This window comes from Bos indicus, chromosome 25, assembly GCF_029378745.1.
Source record: "Bos indicus isolate NIAB-ARS_2022 breed Sahiwal x Tharparkar chromosome 25, NIAB-ARS_B.indTharparkar_mat_pri_1.0, whole genome shotgun sequence".
Taxonomy (NCBI): domain Eukaryota; kingdom Metazoa; phylum Chordata; class Mammalia; order Artiodactyla; family Bovidae; genus Bos; species Bos indicus.
The window spans coordinates 26843146-26868500 of record NC_091784.1 but is presented as its reverse complement, the minus strand read 5'-3'; the positions used below and the strand labels follow the sequence as shown (position 1 = coordinate 26868500).

Here is a 25355-nt window from a genome sequence, read left to right as displayed (position 1 = left end):
CCCCAGAGACATGGCCATTGTCCCACCGCTCCCTCCTTGGGTGTCTCATGCTATCATCCAGACACAGTGTCAGGCAAGGCACATGTGTTTGTCACACACAGACACGCCACATACTGAGTTCACATGGGTGCTCCCAGTCACAAGTATTGATCAGCACCTGCTGTTTGCCAGGTACTGTTTGGAGCCCTGGGGACACAGCCCTGAACACACAGGACTTATGTTCAAGGTGGGGAAATGGACAATACACAGTGAGCCCACAAATTATATATTGTGATAAAAGGTGACACTGGCTATAGAGAAAATAAGGCTGGGGAGGGGCAGGTGGGATGTGAGGGGAGGTTGTTCAGTCGCTTGGGCTCTTTGCGACCCCACGGACTGCAGCACGCCAGGCTCCGCTGTCCGTGGGGTTTCGCAGGCAAGAATACTGGACTGGGTAGCCATTTCCTTCTCCAGGGGATCTTCCCGACCCAGGGATGGAACCCAGGTGTCCTGTATTGCCGGCAGATTCTTCACTGACTGAGCCACCAGGGAAGCCATAACAGGGGGCAGGAGTCTCAGACGAAACCCTGGCAGGGCGGCACAGGCTGGCCACATCCCCACACGGCCTTAAAATCCATTCCCCGACCTCAGACGACCACACACAGCCCAGCTCAAGTACACAGCTGCAGCTGTAGCTCCCGGGTCCCCGCCCAGGCTCCCCGGATACAAGGACAGAATGCCTGTTCTACCACGACCCATCCTCCACATTCACTGCTGGTCCCCTTCCGTGTTCACATGGGCTGGGGGAGGGGGCTTCCTGGACACACCTACCCCTCCGGGGGTACTGAGTTTGCCTCCCAATGGTGCTGGGGGCGCAGAGAGCTGCAGTGGGGAGCGTTCGGGGATGGGTGACAGCAAAGGCTTATCTGGGGTTTGCATTTCTCATCCGTCTATTGGGGGGAGGCTTAGACCAGGGAGCCGAGCATCTGGGATCAAGTGTCCGCGTGTCCATGTCTGCCTGTGCACCAGTGAAGGAGGCGGCCGATGAACCCCCTCTGGGCTGAGCCTCAGCAGCCATCCCTGGGTGCAGCTCCTCCGCCCTCACTCCCTTCTCCCTCCTGTCACAGGTGGACCACCAGCGCTCTCAGCCCCCACCCCTGCCCTCGCGGTTCAGAGTGAAGGCACAGACTTGGAGCCAGGCTGCCCAGTTGGAAGCCGGGCTCGATGACTTGCTAGCTGGATGTCCTTGTGCAAGTTCCTTCCTGTCTTTGTGCCTCGGTTTCCCCATCTTACAAAAAGAATACAATAGTATATTTTCCCTGAGGGTTACAGGACATGAAGTGGTTGGCCCCTGGTGCACAGTAAGTGACCCCCAAGAGGCAGGTGTGGTTGGGTTCTCATTCCGATGATGCTCGCCCACTCAGCTGGGCTGGAGGCTGGGAGCTGGGGTGAGCCCAGCCCGGGAGCCTGGTGTCTCTACCCTGGCCCGGCCGCTCCCCTTCCAGGCCCAAACCCTCTTCTCCTCTGCTTTCCCCTTCCCCCTCGGCACGACCCAGCCTCCCACTTCACGCAGAGAAGAGGAACATCAGGAGGGAACTTCCTGCCTCCCACCCAGCCCCAAACGGAGCTCCATCTGCACGTCCTCCTGGCTGGCTGCGGGGCGGGGGACGGTGGGGGGGACAGGGAGGGCGGTGCAGGGAGCCATTCTCCCCTCCTCTGGCTCCCGCCCCCAGCTTCTTCCTCGGTATCTCTGCTCCCCCACAGAGGCCCCTCCCCTCCATTCATGAAGTCCCATACGGTGCCCCCTCCCCTCGGAGCGTCTCCAGCGAGAACCTAGGACCCCCAGCCCTGCTTCCTCCACCAGCGACAGTGTGTTGAGCCCAGCCCTGCCTGGCATGGCCACCGAGTCTATGCAGTGCCTGCTCAGGGCAGGACAGCACTGGGCATCTCCCCGCTGCAGGGCTAAAGTAGGGTGACATATCCCCATGACAGTCTCCGGGCTAGAAGGGTCAGCTCTCCGGATCCCCGTCACATGTCCGCCCACTGTCTGGGTGGAGAGGACTCCAAGAGGGAACAGCCAGGTCATGGGCTCTAACGAAGCCTGGGGAAGGGGGAGGTCAGGCTGTTCCTGTGGAGTGAGTGGGGCTCCCCCCTGCCCCACTGGGTGCTGATGAGTACACATCCTCTTCACCTGGGGCTCTTCCCCCCTGCCCATCAAGAGACCCTGGGCTGCTCTGCTGACCTACTTCTCCTGATATTTGTGTGGACTCCCCAAGGGCTGCCTTGTGTGTGCAGGCACCTGTGTGCACACATGTGGAAATGCTCCCACTTCGGGCTTTGGTCGTGTCAGGTCCCTTTGGGGCTGTTTTCTGCATCCTCTGGGAGCTTGACTGGCAGCTGCAAGTTGCTAGAAGCCCTTCTTCCCTCCCCCAGGGACTGTGGGGTGCCTGCTTCTCTCTGCCGCTTTGGCCTCAAGAGTTGCCCTGGGCAGGGTCTGCGGGCTGGGTGGGGGGCACACCGGCTTCCTCATCCCCAGGCTCTGACCACTGACCAGCAATGCTGCTCATCAGCTTGAATTTGCCTCTCCAGCGCCCTCCACCATTCCTGCTAGCCTGCCCTCCCCTTATCTCATCCTCAGGTCCCACTCCTCCAGGAAGCCTTCCCTGCTGCCCCAGGTGTCAATTCCTGTCTCTGAGGGGCCCCAGGGTTCAGGCAGGGTCTCTCTGCCTCTCTCTTCCAGCCCCTGTTGAATATCTTGGGTGGTCTCAGCTTTATCCTGTCCGTCCCCATCAACAGGCCAAGACTACCCTGGGGGCTAGTGCTACATCAAATCCAACTCTCCACGGTCCCTTCCCTTGGTTCTGAGGGTCCAGGTTGTGGGACCTCCATCTCTTCCCTGCACTCACTTCTTCAACCCCCCTCTTCCTCCAGGCCCGTTCTCCGCAAGGTGTCAGCAGGAGACAAGGGACTGACCCGCACCCGTCCCTGATTGACGCTGCCGCGCCATCCCCCAGGTACGCTGCCTCTGACCCAGTTACTACGCACATGACTTCAGAGGCGCAGTGGGGAAGCGATGGAAACAGCACGGGCCTTGGGGCTCAGCAGGTTTGGCCTTGATCCTAAGGTGTGCCACTTTTTACCTGGGTGACCTTGAGTAAGTCACAACCCCTCTCTGGGTCTCAGCTTCCTCATCCGTAAGATGAAGAAAATAACAGTTGTAACAGGGGTGACGGCAGACACTTAAATGTACTCACTGCATGTCAAGCCCTGTTTGGAGGCTGACCTCATCTCTCGTTTTCACAATTCCAGGCGTGCATGCATGCTGAGTCCCTCCAGTTGTGTCTGACTCTTTGCGACCCTGTGGACTGTAGCCTGCCAGGCTCCTTTGCCCGTGGGATTTTCCAGGCAAGAATACTGGAATGGGTTGCTATTTCCTCTTCCAGGGGATCTTCTTGACACAGGGACTGAACCTGTGTCTCTTACGTCTCCTGCATTGGCAGGGGGGTTCCTTACCACTAGCATCAGCTGGGAAGCCCACAGTTCCATGAGGTAGCTGGTATTACCATTAGTATTGTTACTACTACTATTATTATTTTTGGCTGCACTGCACAGCTTGTGGGATCTTAGTTCCTTGACCAGGGATTGAACCCATGCATCCTGCAGTGGAAGCATGACGTTTTAGTCTCTGGACCACCAGGGAAATCTTCAAGGGAGGGATTATTAGTATCCCCATTTTAGGGGTGATGAGCACGAGGCACAGAGACTGTAGAACTCGCCCAATGTCATCTCGCTGGTGCTGGCACTGGCTCCAAAGTTGGTGCTTTTAACCACCTCTATTTTTTTTCCCAAGACGGAATGTGAGAACATCACCTGCAGATCCCTCAGTATCCGAGCGGGCAAATGGAGGCCCAGAAGGGGGCAGAGCCTCAGCCAGGGATGCACATGCTCTCCTGGAGCTCCTGTGGCGAGTTGACTGAGGGCCAGGCGCTGGTCCAGGTATTAACTAACTTAGTTCTCACAACAGTCCCCGTGGCAGGTGTGCGTGCACGCTCAGTCGTGTCCAACTCCTTGCGACCCCTTGGACTGTAGCCCTCCAGGCTCCTCTGTCCATGGGGTTTCCCAGGCAAGAATACTGGAGTGGGTTACCGTTCCCTTCTCCAGGGGATCTTCCCGACTCAGGGGTTTGAACCATGCATCTCCCGCATTGGCAGGCGGGTTCTTTACCTCTGAGCCACCTGGGAAGCCAAGGTATACCAGCTCCTTTTTTCAGGTGGAGACTTGAGCCCAAAGAATGAAGTCAGACCCTTCAGCCTCGCTGGGTGGTTGAGGGCACAGATGTCTGGTATCATGGGGAACTTGACCTTAAGGTATTTCGCCTACAGCGTCGTCCCTTCCTCCCCTTGGAGGAGCAGCTGAGAAGTTGGTGGCTGTGAACTTCCCAGCACCAGGCATGGAGGCCCTGGCTGGCCTCCGCTCACCCTGTGCAGTTGGTACTGCATCTGTGCACACGCGAGGGCTGTGCTGCCCTTGGGGACCCCATGTGACCTGCACCTCCAGTGTGTCCTCGCTGACCCCAAGGGAGGCCCTCAATTCCCCGTCTGTGGTGAAGGCAAGAGGGCCTCGCCCAGTCTTCATGGCAGCGGTTGTGACCCTGACCACAAAGGCTCCGGCCCCGTGGGCTGGGTCTTCCGCCACAGGCTGGGAGGGCCACGGTGGTGGGGGAGAGTTTCCTAAGCAAGACCGAACCACCTACCACTTCCTGTTGGCAGGTGGCTCGAGCTGGGTCCCACCTTTGTGAAAACAACAGTAAATGTGTAACCCAAGTCAGGTCTACATTGGGATCCCCTTCCCTACCACGCACACACGCACGCACGCACACACACACACTCACTGAGTCCTCATAAGTGCCCTCAGAAGGGGGCAAGATGCCTCCTATTTTTAAAAATCTGCTTAACTGAGGTGTAACTCGTATATCTAGGCTTCCTGGTGGCTCAGCAGTAAATAATCCACCTGCCAATGCGGGAGTCACGGGTTTGATCCCTGGGTTGGGAAGATCCCCCGGAGAAGGAAATGGCAACCCATACCAGGATCCTTGCTTGGGGAATCCCACGGACAGAGAAGCGTGGTAGGCTATAGTCCATGGAGTCGCAGAGAGTCAGATGTGACTTAGTGACTGAACAATGACAACAATCGGCATATCACAAAACTCCCCCGTAGCAAGTGTACAATCCAGTGATTTAGGGAAATGTACAGAGCTGTGCAATTGCTGCCTCCATCAAGTGATCCACCTCACGGACGAAGAGTAGAGGCCCAAGAGGTTGATGACTTATTGTGGTTATGACAAAGATGGCCAACCGCCTGTCAGAGCTTTGTGTTCCCTCTTCTGTGACACACAGCTGTTCTGCAGGGTGGTGGTCAACAGGGAACTACATCCCTCCCCTCCCTTGCATCCAGGTGTGGACACCTGTGGCGGGTTTTCCCCAGTGGCATGTGAACAGAAACGAGGTGTCAGTTCTAGGCTGGGGCTTTTAAGAGTGGTTAAGGTGTCTCTCTTCTTCTGTGGCTTGATGCAGAGGACCCTAAGACTCTAAAAGATGGTGGTGGAACTAAAGATGGGAGGAACCTGGGTCCCCAGGTGTCAGAGGCCTGCTGCTGACCAGTCTTACCCACTCTGGTATTTTGTGAGCTGGAAGTAAAATGCTGTCCTGTTAAGTTGCTGATGTATGTGAGATTTAGTTGTTAGAGCAGCCGACATCACCCTGATTCAAGGGTTATGCTGCAGGTAAGCAAAAGAGCTGAGATTTGAACCTCAGTGTTTGGACTCCTGGGATGTGGCCAGAGAAGGGAACCTGGATGGTGGTAACACTGGCAACCGAGTGACAAGAATTCAGTTACTGAGTTAGGTGGAGGGTGACCAGTCTGTGAAGGTAAGGGAATCTGCTCTTCTCCTGTCTTGTGGGAGAATAATCACCCCGGCAAATATTTACCGAGTGTTGACTGTATGCCAGCTGGTATGCAAACAGTGGATTAAATCATTTAATCCCAACAAGTCTGGGAGGTGGGCACTACTATTCTTCTCCCCATTTTACAGAAAGGGATACTGAGGCACAGATGGGTTGAGTAACTTGTCCCAGAGCTAATAAACAGCAGAGTGGGATTTGAACTTAGGCTATGAGGTTTTAGATCGCATGCTTTCATGCGCTGTGTCCTGCGAGGCTCCTGTAGGCAGACAGCAACTCAAAAACGAGACAATTCTCACAGTCTCACAGTCTCACAGCAGGGAGGAAGTGCGTTCTTCGTCGCTGGGAGCAGAGAAGCAGATACTGGAAGCCCATCTGTTTGGGGGAATCGGTGGGGGGTGAGATTGGACCGAGTCAGCCAGCCCTCTCTTACTGTCACTCTGGGATTCTAAGATTCTCAGTCCCCATGCCGGGGCCCCTTCCCTCAGGTCTCTGGACCCATGCTCTGCCCTTTGCACAGGCAAACCCCAAGGGTGTCCTTACAAAGCCCTGGCCTGGAAGGATGCCATCAAACAGTGATTGTGCCTTGGAGGAGGGGTCCCCTCTTTGCATCTGCAGTATCATTAAAAGTTCCCAAGAAAAAGCAGCCACAATGTGGAATTTCAGATAATGAATAGGGATGGAAGCTGGCCTCTCTCACTTGCTTCACTTTGCTTCTGTGTCAAATGAGAGGCTGGGCTTCCCTGGTGGCTCAGTGGTAAAGAACCTGCTTGCCGATGCAGGTGACACGGGTTTGATCCCTGGGTCGGGAAGGCCCCTGGAGAAGGAAATGGCAACCCACTCCAGTATTCTTGCCTGGAAGACCCCATAGAAAGAGGAGTCTGGCAGGCTACAGCCCAGGCTTAGTGTCTAAACAACAATAACACAAGCGAGAGGTTGTCACTTCCTTCCTTCAGCCTGTGTGGCTGAGCCAGCTCTCTGCATCCCACATTCTCCCCTAGCCTGTCTCCAGGTATCTCCCCTCTAGTCCTCCACACCTGTGGGGTCAGATAAATTGTCTCAAGGCCAGAGTTGACCTGATCCTTGCCTTGTTCGCATTTTTGGTGGTTTCTTGTATTGGCCTATAGTGTTGCCTCCTGTTCAGCATCACTTTCCCTTTCTGTGGGGAATGGTTCCCTCCTTCAGTCCACTGGTTCAGTAGGGCTGTCCCCACCCTGACTCTCAGCGCAGACCTGATCCAGGGCCAGTCAACCAGGGGATGCATCCCATCTGCGAGGTCACTCTGGCTGGTTCTAAGATGAACATGTGATCCAAGGTGACTCACTGAGATCTCACTTTAGGACTCTTGCTTAAGTTATAAGAAAAGAGATACCTCTGACCCCTGGCCTACAAAGCTGGAGAACACAGGCCTGGAGCTGCTGGGCTTGGCCAGCATGAGGGTAGCCCGAGAAAGAAGCAACAAAGAGATAAGCAGCGCTGAAAGATGGAGAGGTTTCTGATGACTCTGAGCATCTGGCTCCAGATATGCCTAAAGTCAGTCATACTCCTGAAAGTTTGTTTCCTGAATCAATACATTTCCTTTTGGCTTAAGCCAATTTGAGTTGAATTTATGTAGCTCACAGCCTAAAGCCTCCAGACAAGCATATCTATTCAAGCCCAGGCACTGTGCTGGGTACTGGCACTGGGTGTGCAGATTAGATAGAGGGTATCAGCCTACAAATCAAGGAGGCAAACCAAAGAAGGACTCAGATAATCATGAGGCCAGGAAGGCCATGATCAGTGCTCTGCCATTTCTAAGAAGGACACTGGCAGTGGGGATCAGGGTGCCTTCCTGGAGGAGGTGACACCCGAATGGGCCTTGAAGAGGATTGACAATCTAGCAAGAAACCCAAGAGCTCCTTGAAAGCAAGCCCCATGCCTTAATCATCTTGCTATTCCTAGCTCTTAGCCAGGGTGTGACAAATGCCGGGTGAATAATTCTTTACGTGTTTGGGAAGCTGTAACTTTTTATATCTTGGCTTTCCTGAATGTGACCCTGCAGGCACATAGCTATTTTCCCAAGGGTCTGCATGAGATATCATTAGCCCCGTTTTACAGGTGCAGAGACTGATGGCCAGAAGGGAACAACAATTTGCTCAAAAATCACAGAGAGTCAGTGGCAGGGCTGGACTAGAAGCCAGGGCGTCTGCAGGACAAGGTGTATCTCCCTGTAACAGCTCCCAGCCCCAAACACAGCAGAGATCGTAGTGGCGGTGAGTGACAGTGGTCACTGCGAACAGAGAGGCTGGGGTGTATTCATGATCAGAATGCTGAATACAATGGACAGGAAGTTGACAGCAACAACTAACACTTAAGGAACCCCTGTCGTGTGCCAAGTCCCTCATGTAAATGAACTCATCTAATCTACTATTCACTCCAGTTTACAGACAAGGAAACTGAGGGATAGAGCAAGTCATGTCACTTGATCAAGACCATCCATCCTGTAAGTGGCGGGGCCAGGATTCCAATCTAGGCATTATCACTGCAGTGTCCAGATGCTTCTCCACTATGCATTACAGTCTCTAAAATGATACATTAATAGTCAAAAGGACTATTTATATTCTCAATTGCCAATGCTTTACATTGCTGCTGCCATGCAATCTTCACAGCAACCCCATTTTACAAATAAGGATCCTGAGGCTCACAGGGGTTAAGCAATTTGCCCAAGGTCACCTAGCTGGTAAGAGGCAGAGCTGGGAATTGAACCTTGAATGCTTCCTGCTCTGTCTCCCTTTTCCTATCTTTGGTCTCTGGTTTGCAGCCCAGACCTCCCTCCAGCTCCATTAGCTTCAGCACCACAGGTGTGGACAGCACCCAGGCTGGCTGGCATTAAATGCAAGGCTAGGGGAGGTCCAAGGAGGCTGGACTGCAGGACAGAGGAACTGCTGACAGACCAAGGCTCCCAGGGCATGAAAAGGTATGTCTGGATTTAGGTTGTTGTTCAGTTGCTAAGTCATGTCCAATCTAATGCGACCCCATTGACTGTAGCCTGCCAGGCTCCTCTGTCCACAAGATTTCCTAGGCAAGAATATTGAAGTGGGTAGCTATTTCCTTCTCCAGGGGATCTCCCTGACCCAGGGATCAAACCCACATCTCCTGCATTGCAGGTGGATTTTTTTACCATTTATTCACCTGGGAAGCCCATGGATATAGACACTGCCGTTTATTTAACCAACTGATAGATGCTGACTGTGTACATTCAACCTTTTGCTGCCACGAACAATGAGCAGCCTTGTACATAAGTCCTGTGGCAGTGTGCAGGTGTGTCTGTAGGATCGAAGTGGGTTGCCAGGTTAAAGGATGAGTGCATCCGGGATTTCTATACAGAGCCTGAAGTCCCTCAGGGGGCTGTGCCACTGGCCCACCCCGGTCATCAGGAGAGGGCTGTGGGACACAGCAGCTGCCACCAGCTTCCTGGCTGTCTCTGGGCCGCCACATCACTTTGTTTAGTACATTATTTTGAAGTGAGGGGGGAAACAGGAATGAGTTTCTTATTTGCTTGTATTTGCATAAAGTAACTCTGGATGCAACCAGACACCAATGAAGGTGTCTTCATTGACCATCCTCAGCACTCACTCCCACTGTTCTGAGCCATCATCAGGGCTCAGCTGCTGCTCCCTACCCCCCTCAACCTCTCCTTGACACAGCAGCCAGGAAGCCCATCAAACCCCAATCAGACCACACTACTCCCCAGCTCATCACCCTCCAGGGGCTCCTATCTCAGTCCAAGTCCTTACAACAGCCCTTGATTTACCCCTCTGACCTGTCTCATCCCTCCTGCTGCTCCAGACACACTGGTCTCCCTGCTGTTCCCTGAACACGCCAGCTCCCCACCCGGGAGCTGTTCCCTTTGCCCCCAGACATCCACATGGCTCATTTCCTCCAAGTTCTGTTCCAACAGCACCTTCTCAACTAGTGCTATCCAACCACACTCCCCTTTTCCTGTTTTACTTTCTCCCCCAGCAGAGTATAGCCCTGTCTAACATAACGTCTATTGTGGATGTCTCTCTTCCCCACGAGAATGTAAGCATCAGGAGGGCAGGGACTCTGTCAGGCTGGTCTCGTTCACTGCTGTATCCCCAGCTAGCACAGTGCTTGGCACATAGTAGAAAACTTAATAAATATTGGTGAATGAATGAATGAATGTCTGGGGAAAGAAGTGGGAACTGAATGACCAGGGGCAGGGTGAGAATTAAATTTTCACTGGGTACAGTCCTGTTGGATCTAGGGGGATATAAGGAAGCAGGCATGGTTAGGGGGGCAGACAATCCCAAAGGAGAGTGTGAGGGGAGATGGTGCCCACTCATCCAGGCTCAGCACTCTGGGGTGGGTGTCCCCAGAGAGGGGCCTGGGGGGAAGAGTGGCCCAGCTTGGTTGCCCTGAATCACCACATGGAGCTGGCCCAGGCTCAGGAAGCGGGGGGAGCTGGGAACCCCCCTGACACTCACCCCCGAGGGGAGCCCTCCCCCCTCCACCCCCACAGCCAGTGCCCCAGTCTGGTTCTCTGCCACTTAACACCTTCTCAGAAGGGTATCCCTGACCCTCCTGGTTTTTACCCCAGGGCAGAAATCAGTTCACACGTGGGCTCTCCCATCCACTGCAAGTGAGTGGGGTGGGGGGCGGTCCAGAGCTGGGTCCTCTCACCCCAAAAAGAGAAGTGTGAATTGCCTGGGAAAGCTCCAGCCTTTGCTGCTCATGCCCAGGGAACCTTGTGCAGCCCCGCCCCCAGACCCTGCTCTGCACAAGTTTCCAATCTATGAAATGAGCTATTTCATGTTCCTTCATGGGTCACCAAAGTCTCAGTTCTCTTTACCCTGAAAAATGTCCCCAGCCACCACCTATACACTTCTGCATACAATGTCAGGGCCCCGAGAAGCCCGTAAGAGAGGCCAGGGAAGTCCTCTCCCTCTCCTTGGTCCTTTGACACAAATAGACTCCACCAAACATTCTGTTCCAGCTCAAGAGGAACAGGATAATATTCTCAGATCTTTTCATCTTCCCCTCATGGTGCATATTCTGGCTGTATCCCCTGCCTAAGCCTAACTAAGCCTCAGTTTGTCCATCAGTAAAATGGAATGAGAACGCCCATTTAACATGATGGGCTTCTGTGAGAATTAAAGGGGCACTTCCTACAGTGCTTGGCACAGAGCAGATGCTTGGTAAGAATTTGCTGCACAGAGGGGACTGAGACCTTGGTTCCATCCTGGACCCTGAAGACGCTGTACCATCTTGAGTGTCTTGGTTTTCTAGGCTGGACATGGGGGCCATGCTGGCTCTACTAAATCTCACCCCCCAGACCTGCCTGAGCCAGGAGGGACCTTGGAGATCACGTAGCCCATCCCCACATTTCCCAGGTGAGGAGACTGACAGGGAGAGCCGAGACTGACCCGAGATCAAGCAGCAGGAGCTGCCAACAACCTGCTTCCCGCTGCCCTCCCCACCAGGGGCGGCCTGGGGTTCCCTGTGCTGCCAGGTTCTGCTTCTGGCTCCAGCCTCTGCCTCAGCCTCCCGCCCAGCTGGCGCGGTCTGCCCCTTCCCCAGGGCACAGCCTTGGTGGTTATTAATAGTCTGTGCTACGCCTGCCTGCAGCTGGTGCCCAGAGCTGGGACAGGCACTCTAGCCAGGCCCTGAGGGGAGGTGGGAGCCCTGGGCCTCCTTGTTCCCAACCTACCTGTGGCAGCCCCCATGGGTGCGGGAGGAGGCATGAGCCTTGTTGCTGGGTGACACGGGCAGCCTGGCCCTCAGGGTCCTTGGCTGATCGGCCACCAGTGGAAGGGGGTGGTCGCTGGGTGGGTGAGCAAGAGGCTCCCTGAAGAGCTGAGCCCTTCCCCCGCCCTCTCTGTGCCCCCCTGCCCTGACCCCTATCGAGGGATGGAAGGGGAGATGCAGCCTAGCTTGGGAACCTGGAGCCCAGATTCGGTCCCCCCTGGGTGGAACCAGGTCACCACCACACCCTGCCATGAAGTCACTTGGGTAAGTCACTTGCTTTCTCTGAGCTTCCATTTCCTTGTCAGGAAATAGGGTTAATAGTGGTCTGGGTTAAAGTGTTATTAATAATAGCTGACATTTATGAACCACCTAAAGTACTTTAGACATATTGACTCATTCATACTTCACAACCATTTTAGGAGAAGCTGCTCCTGCTGTTCCCATTATATCCCTCACTGCGCAGGAGACTTGAGACTCAGAGAAGGGGCAACTAAGTGACGTGTCCAGTGGCACGCAGTTAGGGCATGGCTTACAGAGCTCTGCCTGGCTCCAGAACATTCAATAGATGTTTGCTGAGCACCTACTATGTGCTTGGAGCTGGAATACATTCATGAACCAAACGAACAGCCCTGTCTTCAAGGACCTTACATTCTCATTTGGGGACAGACAATGATAAAGGTTAAGTAAGAGACGGAAGTCAGATAGTGCAATGTTCTAAATGAAAAAACAAAGCAGGGAGAGGCAAGGAAATGCTGGGGGTGGGGAATGGAACTGTAGAAGGACAGGGGACGAGGGGGTCAGGAAAGGCCCTACTGAGAAGGTTGTAAGCACGTGGAGAACTGTGGGCCTGGGAGTCTTTTTTCTTTCTAATATTTATTTATTTGGCTGCACTGGGTCTTAGCTGTAGCACATAGGGTCTTTAGCTGCAGCCTGCAGGATCTAGTTCCCTGACCAGGGATCGAACCCGGGCCCCCTGCACTGGAAGCTTGGAATCTTAGCCACTGGACACCCAGGCAAGTCCTGTGGAGACTGTGGATCTTGTAGGGGAAGAGTCCTCCTGGCAGAGGCACGTGCTGTGCTTGGTGTGTTCAGGGAACCGTGAGGAGGCCGGCAGGGCTTGAAGCAGGCGGCAAGGGACAAGGGCCAGGGGGGAGGGTAGATAGAGGTAAGGGGTGGGGGACAGTGGACAGGGCCTCAGAGGCCGCAGTGAGGACCTGCCTTTCACTCCGAGTAAGATGCATGCCAGTCTCTGGACCGGAGCAAAACTTTCCTGAAGCCAGACCATGCGCCAGGCTCCAAGAGGCCAAGAGACAGCAGGAACCTGACCCGACTACACTCAGAGACCCCTTCAGGCCAGCAGCATCCCACCACTGTCCTTGGAGGGGCCGAGAGAGGAAGGAGTGGGGAGCCTTTCAGACCTCCTTCGAAGATTCCTCGGTGCTGCAGCTCTCAGCAGCTGTGGCCCCAAGTGAGGTGTGAGGGCAGTGTGTCCAGGAGCACGGCCAGAGCCAAGTTAGCTTCTGCTGGTTCCTTCTGTCTGGCCATGCCCTGTGCGCTGTGTGTGAATGATGGAAGGATGGATAGAATCCTCTCCGAATCCTAGATATGGACGCTTGAGTACAGATCTTTACCCCAACCCCCCCTTTTTTTTCACCTGTAAAATGGGGCTAACATTCCCTTTCTGCTCAGGGCTTCAGGGGGCTGATATTAACAGCAAAGCATAGAGGGTACTTGGTGCCATTCACAGCGCTTTACACACCTTCATCACTGAATCTTCACTATGACGCTACAAGTCAGGGACTAGTCTCGTCCCCTTTTTTTGTAGCTGAGGGATCTGAGGCACAGAGAGGCTAAGCACCTTGCCCAGGGTCACACAGCGGGTCGAGAAGTTGTGCTTTTGGCCACTAACCCCTGTTAACTGCGGGTCCCACTGCACTTCCTGGAGACACGTAGGATCTGGGCTGGCAGGTACCTGAGCTCTCAGGGTGGGATGATCTGATCTGCCTTAGGACTGTGGGCCCCCAATTCGAGAGAAAAAGACGCCTTCTTGCTATGTTGCGGGCCCATCAGATGAGGAGCTATCCTGAGGTGGGGATCAGTACAGCCTCTACAGGGCCTCACCAGGAGGAGGCTCTATCCTGTCCACTATCCAGTCCCCATCCCTGCCCCTCAGGGTCATCAAAACACGCAGAAGCAGCTGGAACATTCTCTGCCTCTCCCAGGACTGGCTAAGGCCACAAGGAAGGGAGTCACAGTGGCTGGACCCACTCATCGCAGACCCTGCAGCTGGTGGCAGAAGTCATAAGCAAACACTTAAGTAGCAGACACCACTAAAAGTGCTCCCCACACTAGGAAGGAGCTGGTACTATTCCCATTCTTCATCAGAAGAAACTGAGGATGGAGGAAACTGCCTCATCCAAGGTCACACAGCCGGAGAGAGGTGGAGGCAGGTCTGATGTTAGTTTCACATGAACCTTTGGGAGTTCACCGGGCTGGGCTCAAATCCCCACACTGGGTTAATGAGGTGCTGCTTCTCCCTTCTATGGGAGAGGGGATGTCCAGAGACCGGCGTGGGACACTTGACACTAAAAAATGCTTCCCTGAACCCTGATATTACATGGCTCCCCGAATGGGGGCCGAGCTGGGAGTCTAGACCTGTCCCCTCTCAGGCTGTGGCCAAGCTGTATGGTGGGGGGAGGGGAGGATAGGGAGAAGAAGGACAGGAGAGGAGAGGTGCTCTTAGGGCCCCACCAGGCTTTATGCCACAGCTTTCTGAGACCGGAAGGGGGACTAAGGAAGTCGGGGAGGGAGGGGGAAGCCTGGAGCAGAACACATCTGTTGGAGATGCTGGTCTGGCTCTGGCCAGAGGCCCATCTGCCTGGACAGGAAGTCTGGGGACACAAGCCTGCCAAGTACCTCACCTGGAAAGTGGCTCTGGTCAGGAAGAGGACCTCAGATACAGCTAACATAGATCCCACCCCTCACACTTGACTCTCACCCTACCTCTACCCGTAGCAGGGGCATGTCATTAAGCACCACACAGAACTGCTCAAACACCCACCTCCCCTTTCCTGAGGTGAGTACCAAAAGCCCTCTGGCTTCCCCAATAGGAAAATCAAGAATAGTTTCTGAGCACGACTGGCTCCTATTGGAAAGAGCATTGGCAAGTGGATGAGTAACCCTTGGCGGTAATGCCACCTGGCAGATCCTGTCCAAGGCCCTTTTCATGCTTTAGCTCACTTAATCCCCCTGCTGACCCTGAGGTAGGTAGTATCCTTGTTTTCCACATAAGTAAAATGAAGCTCAGAGAGGTTAAGTGACTTGCCTGAGGACACACAGCGGCGATTCAAACCCCAGAAGTCCAGAGCTCAACTACAGAGCTCCGCTGATTCCTTTGGCCTCAGGATGCTGTTGACCTTCATCCAGGAAGATGGCACACCCTGTGCAGCTACTTAGTATCACCCCTTGGTTTCCTCAATGTTTAGGGTAGGTTAATATTTTTGCATGACTTTGGCATGATGCCCCCCCCGCCCCCCGCCCGACCTCTCCTGCCTGACCAAAACTTAGAGCACTTTGGATTCAGTCCTAGAGTGTTAGAACAAGGAGGAAGATTACAGCTGACAGAACTTCTAGTCTAATTCCTCCCTGACACATGGGGAAACTGAGGCCCGGAGTGCAGTCCTCCCCCACGAGGCCTCAGCAAGACCTTGGTCTAGAACCTGGGACTTTTGCTCTTGGGGCATGTGGGACAGTTACAACAGGATTTTGCTGGCTGAATCCTTCTAGAAGAGAGGAAGGGGCATAAGATGGGGCCCAGAGTGTAAAGTGAGACCAGGGTGGAGATGCTTCTGGCTAATGGAGGAATTCAGGCTCACTTCATCTCTTGGCCTAAAAGACCTTGGAGAGCTGCTGCTCTGTGGTTGTTCTAACCTGGCCACGCGGGTGGCAGGGAAGACCTGAGTGCACAGATATACAGAGACAAAGGTCACCCGCTGAGCAAACATTTTCTGGCCTCTACGTTAGGCCTGCAAAGCTAGATGCTACAAGAGGGCCCAGCAGGTCATGTAAATGAGTGAACAGGCCAGGTGGGGCTTGGGGCCAGCTAGATGATGACAGCTCATCTAAAGGAGGTCGTCATTCTTCAGCTCTGGTCTCGGCTTGTCACAGCATTTTTCAAGAGGACCCCCAAATCAATATTTGTATGTGACACTGCATGTTTGTTTAACATTGGCAACAAACAGGAGAAAAACACTGTTTGGATCAACAAAATGTGTCGAGAAGTTGTGTTTGACAACATGTGCTGTACAATATGCTGGGCTCTGGGGTAGGCAAAGCCGATGCTGCGGGGAGTTGGGGACAGACCTGGTCCCGTCTCCTGGAGCTCGGAGTCTCGAGGTGGAGATACACTCTCACAGCCACCAACCATCGCCCAGCCCAGCTCTGCTCTCCGTTCTGTGCCAGCCCAGGTCAGAGCAAAAGGGGAGGGTGGAGACAGAGAACTGCCCGTGAGCCATCCTGCAGTGGGGCTTTTCAGGTTGGGGGAACAACACACGGTGGAAGGAAGGAGCTGGGGGACAGAGATGAGCCAGAAGTAGAGGATGGAGAGTGAGGAATGAACGGGAGGTGATGCTTGGGAGGTGGTTTCAGGTCACACTGCAAAGGGCTCTGATGGCGCTCGTTCCAGACTCAACGGGGAGCCATCGCAGGTGAGCCTGGCCGGGAAAGCTTACTCTCTGTCTCCCTCTGGCCTCTTGGTGGTTTTCCCTAGTCACAGTGACTCAAGTCTCCACTCATTTAGCCGCCGACTCCACTCTTTGCCGGTGGGTTGTCTGACAAGGCCCTGGCTCTTGGGAACCCGGTGAGGGAAGAGGAGCTCCTTTAGAGATGGAGAGGGCACACCTGGATACTTCTGCGGGCCCAGGTGTGAGCCACATCCACCCTGCCTGCTGCAGAGTGAGTGCCTTGCTGTCGTTCTCTCTGGGAGATGCCACATGCTTGCCCAAGGTCACCCAGTCTTCAGGGCAATCAGCTCCCCCACAGCCTGAGCTGAGGCGGGGGGCTGTCTCAATTGTCCTTGAATTTGAAGGCGGGGCCGCCAGGGGTCTGACCTGGAGCCCCCAAGCCTCTTCTCCTGCTGGCCACATCCCACCCCTTAAGTCAACACCAGTAGCACGTAGGGGTGGGGCACTTGGTACTGGGAAGCGGGGAGAAGAGGAATCTGCTACCCAGGCTCAGATGCTTCAGGTGTGGGATCAGAACTGACCAGACCCACCTCAACTGGTCCAACCAAGTACGGGCAAATTGAGAACAGCCCAGAGACGTGATGAACAGGAAAGATCAGGAAAGGGGATGAAGTGGGAAAAAGGACCTTGACTCCAGTACCTGGTACCTCACAGACACTAGCTAAAACGTTTGTTGAATGAACCAGTGAACAAAGGAACTCCTGGTGAGGCTACCTGTACCCAGAGTCGTACCTTCTTCAGCATCACTGCTCGCCTGCAGAGGGCTGAGAGAGGAGGCTGGCAGAAACCCCAGTGGCTCCATGTGTTCCCCTGCACGGTCCCGTCCCTTCTCAGGACCTCTGATCCAGAATTCCAGGATAAAACATCCCCCGGGCCTCTCATCCTCCCATGAGCTGCAGGGGCTGGGGTTCAGGACCGCACTGATGGCCGGGCGGGGATACTGCTTTGTACACCACCTGTAAAGCTGAAGCCGGAACCTAGAGTGGTTCCTTGGTTGTCCAGGACACACTGACCCCACCTGAGGTTTGGCCCTGGGTGTCCCGGAGGTCAGGAGGACAAGGGAAAGCCTTGGCTTTGCTGCCCCTGGGGCAAATGGGGACAGAAAGGTGCCCTGACCTGAAATGGCTCCTTGATCCAGACTTCCTCCCCTCCCCAGAAACCAGAGCCTCACTTTAGAAAGGGCTTGTTCCCCCTTCCTTGTCCTGCAGGGAGCACAAAGTATGGCCTGGGTGAAGATCCCCCAAGGTCCCCTGTAGTTTGGGTGGGGGGGGGTGCAATGGGATCATAGAGAAAAGAAGGGAATCCCATTCATTCTCTCAAACACACCCCTTCCTTGACTTTCACAGACAAAGACACACACCCAAAGCCCCAGCCATCACCCTAGGGCCACCCACTGCAGGCCCCCTCACCTGTGGACACCCCAAATCTTCTCTTCCCAGGAGAGGACTTCACTTGAGAACTCAGCCTGGCCTTGGGGGGAGGGGTGTATATCCTCCAAGGACCAAGGGTCCCAACAGCTCCAGGCTCGCGATTTTGGGGGTGGACTCCCCACCCTCTTCTCCCTTCTTCGCGGCCGAAGGGTCTCTGCCACCACTCCCCCGCGGTCTGGGGAGCTGTGCCCGAACCCCAGGGCTAGGGTGGGGGGTGGGGGAAGGGAGAGGAGGAGGGGGCGGCTCCTCCAAGCGAGACACAAAGAGACGTCCTTCAGCCTCGGCTCCATGGCGACGCTGGGGAGGGGGCCGTGCGCACCCCATACTTCCTTCCCCACCTGCAGGGCTAGGGACCTCGGCGGCCACTCACCTGCTGCCCCTCACCTGGGCCCGGCTTACCTGAGCTGGGGCCGCGGGGACGCCGCGGCAGGGGGCCTGGGCGCCGTCTCGGTTTCCGTCGTCAGCCCGGCCCGGGGGGCTCAGGGCGCCACGATCATGGGCCGGGATGAGAAAGGGGCCGCGAGGGGCTCAGTCGCCCCGGTCCTGGAGCTTTCAGTGGGGGTCTCCGAAGCCTCTTGCTGTTGAGGGATAGCTCTTGCTGTCCTCGGGTCCCTAGATTTGGGGTTTCTGTGCGCCGGAATCGGGGGATCTAAGACCCCTGATCTAGGGGCGTTCTGAGCTGGATCTTCGTGTCTTGAGGTGTGGAGTTGTAATGGCCAGGATCTTCAGAAGGGGTCCCCACAATCCCGGACAGGGGGTCACTGCGTTCTAGGTCTTGTGGGGGCCCAGACTGAAGAGGGGGAGTCCGCGGAACCGCAGGGAGGTCGCTGTCTTCTGAATACGGAGGTAGTCTCCGTTTTCCCCGGGTGGGGAGTCGATCTCTGTTGGATCTGGGGGGCCCACTCGCTTTCCTAAAGGTCTCTGGGTCCTGGATGTGGTCGGGGGGGATCCCCGCGCTCCCCGGCTGCGGGGGCTTGCTGAGTCCTGGCCACCGGCAGGAGCTGGGAGGAAGCCCCTCAACCGCTGGGGGGCTCCGTCGCCGCCGCTACGAGCAGCCCGGCCCTGCGGTCCCGGACCCCGGCCTGGTCCGGGCTCCGGCTGCGGCTCCGGCTCGCGCTCCGCCCGGTGCTCGGGCCCCGGCCCCGGCGCCCGCCCGGGCAGCGCTCCATCGCGGCATCGCGGCTCCGCCCTCCGGCCTGCGCGCACCTGCCCGCCTAGCCCGCGGCTCCGCCCTCCGGCTCGCGCGCCACCGCCCGCCCCTTTGTCCGCTCCGCTTGGCGCGCGCCCTCGCGCACGCGCACTAACCCCGGCGCGCGCTCGCCCTCCCGCCGCGCCCTCCTGCCGCGCGCCGCGGGGCGCAGATTTTCCCCGCGCGGAGGGAGTGGCGCGCGGCGCCCCCACCCCGCCTTCCGGCCGCGCTGGGTCCTAGCGCCCGTGGGTTGCTGCTCTCTCCTTCATTCCCGTCTTTTCTAGGTCAGAGCCCACAAGGGGGCGAGAATGAGGTTAGAGAGGATTCGGGGGAGTCTGAGAGGGTCACCTGGTCCAGCCTCCAGGCCCCTGCGGGACCAGACTGTCTCAGACTGTCCCAGTCTGTTCTTGTGGGGCGGAGCCTGTGTCTTTTTCAAGGAGGGAAACATCTAAGCTCTGCAATCCGATATAAATTCATCAATCCGTCCATCCATCCATCCATCCATCCGAGCAGGACCTCAGAGAAACTAACTCAGGAAATCCTACTTAGGAAAGAGGTCGTAAACTGGGTCTTTCAGGGTCAAGTCAGCCCAGGTTGCGTTTTCGACCCCTATTGTAAACAGGCAGTAGCCAGTCATGAGATGCAGCTGGGATTCACAGAGTTCACCAGATAGAAGGGAGGGAAGGGGATTCCAGGCAGCAGCATGTGCAAAGGCACTACCCACTGTCTGTTTGGCAACTGGAAATTGATGACCTGGAAGGAAGTGGGGTGGATGAGGATGGAGATGAGATGGGAACAGCTCACCCTCCCAGGCTCTATTTTCCTTTCTTTCTCAGCCTCATCCATGCAGCCTCACCGACACTGTTTCCCCAGGAGAAAACCCCTAACACCCCCTGCACCTTTCCTATCTGTCCACCCAGCATACTCTTTCCAACCACACCTCTCTGTTCTTCTAGAAGCTTGAGTTTGTTTGTTTCTGGCTGTGCCACACAGCTTGTGGGATCTTAGTTCTCTGACCAGGGATTGAACCCTCCTAATCACTAGTCTGCCTGGGAATTCTCCATTTTTAGAAGTTTGAGAGCCATTGATTGCAAACTGACTAGGGTCAGGTGTAACAACATAGGGAATGGTGGAGATGAAGCAAACTGAAGTATCATGGGCCCTGTGTGGACAGATGATTTTTCAGGCAGGGAATCCATATTCTAAAATACAATTTTGGCCACACCACGCAACTTGTGGGATTTTAATTTCCCACCCAGGGATTGAACCCAGGCCCTAAGCAGTGGGAGTGTGGAGTCCTAACCACTAGACCACCAGGGAATTCCTCAATTGTCCAACTTTTAAACGTTTGAGACGAATTCCCCAAATTCAGAAATACTGAATGGGTCAAATGAAACATTGGTGTTTTAGTCGCTAAGTCATGTCTGACTCTTTGCGATCCCGTGGACTATTGCCCACGGGGCTACTCTGTCCGTGGGATTTTCCAGGCAAGAATACTGAGTGGATTGCCATTTCCATCTCCAAGGAATCTTCCCGACCCAGGGATCGAACTCTGGGCTCCTGAATTGGCAGGTGGGTTCTTTACCACTAAGCCACCAAACATTCTTTGGGACCAAATCTGGCCCAGGGCCATCAAACCTCTGCCGGGAAGAATATTGCCTTACTTCCTACCTTGTCTCCCTCCAGCCTCTATCGAAACTTTTAAAAAAGCATCCAAGTCCATGTGATCATCAGCTCTGTAAAGTACAAAGTAGATTGGGTTAGTCTCCAACATAAAATTACCAGTAACTTCCTGTTACCTCTGAAAATACTTTCGAATTGTGATGCTGAAGAAGACGCTTGAGAGTCCCTTGGACTTGGAGGAGGTCAAACCAGTCAACCCTAAAGGAAATCAACCTCGAATAATCTTTGGAAGAACTGATGCTGAAGCTCCAATACCTCGGCAAAGAGACAGTTCATTGGAAAAGACGCTGATGCTGGGAAAGATTAAGGGCAAAAGGAGAAGGGGGCAGCAGAGGACGAGATGATTAGAGAGCGTCACAGACTCAATGGACATGAGTTTGAGCAAACTCTGGGTGATAGTGAAGGACAGGGAAGCCTGGTGTGCTTCAGTCCATGGGGTTACAAAGAGTCAGACACGACTTAGCAATTGTACAGCCACCACCTCCGAAAAAATCTAACCTTATCCTGGCATTCAAAACCCTTAGCCTTTCAGGTCTCCTACTTTTGCCTCTTCTCCATTCGGCCTTGACCTCAGCTGGTGTTCCTAGAACGTCCTAGAACCCCTCTCTTTTTTTTCTGCCTCCTCTGTCTAGAACATTTATCTTCCTTGTACTCCAAACAGCTTTCCTCCAAGCTACCTCCTCCATGGGGACTTCCCTGGTGGTCCAGTGGTTAGGACATCGCGCTCCCACTGCAGGGGCACTGATTCGATCCCCAGGCAGGGAACTAAGATGACCCCACATGCTGTGTGGTTGGGGGGCGTGGGGATTGAAGATGTCTCCTCTATGTCTGTCTGCTTTTCCTCTCTCCTCCCTGTCCTGCCAGTGTTTCAGATTTCATCCTAACTGTGTTCTAATCCTTTCCACTTGAGGCCTTATTGCCCAAATGAATGGAGGGGTTTGAGTTACTGCGCAGCTCGTAGAGGAAGACTATAGAGGGAGGAAGGGGGAAGGGAATATCTTCCTGAGTCTAACACCTGAGTCCCAGAACATTAGCTTTTAGAGAGTACTTCCTCTTTTTGCAGAAGAGGAAACTGAGGCCTAGAGAAGGGCAGAGGTGGAACTGAAATGTTCCCAGCCATGGTTATCAAGGGTAGTGCTGTTCAAGGCCACTTTCAGCAGAAGCCTTCCCTGATTCTTCAACTGGGGATTTGATTCCTACCACTGTGATTAGTGGGCTTTCCAGGTTGCTAGTGGTAAAGAACCCACCTGCCAATGCAGGAGACGTAAGAGACATGGGTTCGATCCCTGTGTCACGAAGATCCCCTGGAGTAGGAAATGGCAACCTGCTCCAGTATTCTTGCCTGGAAAATTCTAAGGGCAGAGGAGTCTGGCAGGCTACAGTCCTTGGGGTAGCATAGAATTGGATGTGACGTGTGATTACTAAGTTTGCCAAAATGCACTGTGGGTAATCAGCCTCCCCACCCTCCAGCTCTGCAGGGTTGGAAGTCCTGGTCCCCAAAGGGGGCAAACTCTTACTAGGGGACACAGCATGGGTCTCATTAAAATTTAAGCAGCTATGGTTGCTGCCAGGACACTCTGGAAACTCTGTGTTCTGGGACCAGCAGGTAAGAAGAGAAGTCACTGTTCTGGTGGTAGACACCGACCCTGATTGTTTTTTAGAAGTTATTAGAAGTACCCTGGTCAATTATTAAAATTGATAATAGCACCAATAAGTCTAGCACCAATGAGGTAAAAGCAGGGCTGCTTTTACAAAGTGGGAGCAGGAAGATATACACGTGGAACCAGTGAGCCATCAGAGTGATCTATTGCTTATGATAACCAGGAGTTTGGCTTTTTAAACATTTTGTGTAATTTTTGTTTGTGGTTGTGCTGGGTTGCTGCACGTGGGCTGCTCTCTAGCTGTGGTGCACGGGCTTATCATCGCGGTGGATTCGCTTGTTGCTGAACATGGGCTCTAGGGCCACAGGCTCAGTGGGCTCAGTAGTTGTGGCACACGGGCTTAGTTGCCCTGCAGCATGTGGGATCTTCCCGGACCAGGGATCAAACCTGTGTCGCTGCATTGCAGTGTGGATTCTTAACCACTGGACCACCAGAGAAGCCCCTAACCTGCCTGGGCTTCACAGGTGGCGCTGGTGGTAAAGAACGCACCTGCCAATGCAGGAGATGTAAGAGACCCAGGTTCGATCCCTCGGTTGGGAAGAACCCCTAGAGGAGGGCATGGCGACCCACTCCAACATTCTTGCCTGGAGAATCCCATGGACAGAGGAAACCTGGCGGGCTACAGTCCATAGAGTCAAACATGACAGAAGCGATTTTGCATGCAACCCAGAGTTGAGACCCTTCAGAACTAAAGGTCACACCACCAGGTAACCCACCAAGATCTTCCCAGGTGACAGCTAAGCATTCGGATAATTGAGAATGGATGGTGGTGGGGGTGGGGAAGATGAGTACCATTTATGTCCTCAAGTCAAGGGCAGCGGAGGGGAGGGGAGCTGTAGTTCGTTCCACTATTGTCCCTCTTGAAAGTTTCTGCTTGGAAAGAGAGGCTCACGGCACCCATGGAAGAGCTTTGCAGCACAAGGGGCGGGATGGGGCAGTCCTGAAAATGCACCACCCGGAGCTCTGACTGCAGGGCTGCTGACTCTGGGGGCAGCAGTCGTGGAGTCTGCAGAGTTCACACAGGAGGTGCCTTTGATCCCCTCCAGCCCATCCCAGCCGATGACTGAGTGCGGCAGGAACTCTAAAACATCTAGTTCCTGGGAGACACAGGGCTTCTCTGATGGGCGACTTGAGATCAAGGACTCTCCATTGGCTTCGTGGGAACTTTCTTAACCTTGCACTGCAGTTGAAGACTCTTCCTATCCCCCATTCCTTCCTTCTTTCCCTTTGCCAAATATCGGCTGTCTTGCAATCCAATGGTTCTCCCAGCCTCCTCTGGCTCCTTCTGTATGTTCCTTCTCAAGCATTCCACCCCCAACCTCCCGTACCTTGCACATCTGACCCCATCTTGGCTCGCTTCTTGGAAGGCTGAACCACTGTAGTGTATCTGAAGAGAAGAACTAGAGCATCTGTTTGAATGCTGCAAATGTTGTTTGACATTCAGAGACAATCCACCTTGGCCCGCTCACAGTTTTGTATCCACAGCAAATGCTGCCTTTGTGAGAGAGGGTCTTGATGGCTGCTGTTTTCATTTATTTATTTAATTTTATTTTTGGCTGCACTGGGCCTTCATTGTTGTGCTCAGGCTTTCTTTAGTTGAGGTGAGTGGGGGCCACTCTTCGTTGCTGTGTGGGGGTATCTCATTGCAGTAGCTTCTCTTATGGAGCACAGGCTCTAGGGCGCGCAGGTTTAGTGGCTCCACAGCATGTGAGATCTTCAGGGACCAGGGATCAATCCGGTGTCCCCTGCATTGCGGGATGGATTCTTCACCACTGGACCACCAGGAAGTCTGATGGGGGTGATGTGAACACAAAGTAAAGCTTGACTGTGACCTCCATAGCGACATAGAAGAAACACTGGAAAACAGAGATCTCCATTTAGATTTCCTTTCCCATATCCCTCTCCAGTGTTGACATGTCCTCATTCTCCTGGGCAATCACTTGCTGATCTCGCAGGGAGCCAAGTGAGGCCAGGAACTTCAGGATTTATGATGATTTATGCACTTTCCCAGTTGGCTGCATTTGATATTCATCGATGTGTCAGAAGTTCCTGTTACCATTGCGGGAAGCAGAGAAATCGAAATAGAATCCTTGTCCTGCAGTAGGAGGAGGGTCTTTGTGGCTCAGATCATAAAGAATCTGCCTGCAGTGTGGGACACGATATCATGTTTCAAACTGTATGAGTTTGGGTAACACTACCAGCTGTACTGAAAGGGCTCTGTTGGGACACTGTCTTGGCCATATCAATTATCTCCATCAGTGGAACAATGATGGCCCTTGTAGTCTGTGTTCTGTGGTGCTCCTTATCTCATCTGGCCCCAGTCATGATAGGCAGAGGACATCCCTGCACTGTTGATCTGCATTATGTTCGGCTTGTGCAGAGACAATCTCCTCTCCTGGATGGCTACCATCAAATCCAGGACCTTGCTTGTGGCAACTGGCTCATGCAGCATGATCAGGGACCCTGGTGGCATTGGTGGCTGAGTAGCTCAAAACTGATCAGGCTTAGGATGCTGAAGACAACAGCATTTTAGGCAAAGGTCCAAAAGCTTCTGGGGCTTCCCTGGTGACTCAGTGGTAAAGCATCGGCTGCCAATGCAGGAGACACAGATTCAATCCCTGGGTCGGGAAGATCCCCTGGAGAAGCAAATGGCAACCAGTGTTCCAGTATTCTTGCCTGGGAAGTCCCACGGAGAGAGAAGCCTGGCGGGCTACAGTCCATGGGGTCTCACAGAGTCAGACACGACTTAGCGACTGAGCATGCGCGCACCGAAGCTGCTCACAGCCAGGACTGGGAACATTCAGGGCCACTGGGAGACACAAGTCAATTTGTATTTGATAAGGAAAACCATGAATCCACCAGAACCCACGATGGATCAGAGAGAAGGCGGCAGAACAGTCCAGGACATGTGGCAGCTGGAGGCCATGGATCTTTGAATCTCTCATCACCTTTTTGGAGAATAT

The 25355-nt window shown here is 54.3% G+C and overlaps 1 protein-coding gene across 3 annotated transcripts in view; it reads right to left on the bottom strand.

The window, feature by feature from the left end:
* The window catches only part of SBK1 (SH3 domain binding kinase 1), a 54114-nt gene that overhangs the window by 7338 nt on the left and 21421 nt on the right, over positions 1–25355 (bottom strand). The window contains exons 1-2 of one of the 3 annotated variants that reach the window (XM_070779852.1): positions 18259–19122; positions 17162–17393 (exon numbers count right to left, since the gene is read on the bottom strand). The exons of 1 other annotated variant lie outside the window; for it this stretch is intronic. The gene's annotated coding sequence lies outside the window, so the exon portion shown is untranslated. Of the gene's footprint in view, positions 1–17161; positions 17394–18258; positions 19123–25355 lie in introns of those variants that run through there. One more of the 3 variants, XM_070779850.1, reaches the window with a different exon arrangement.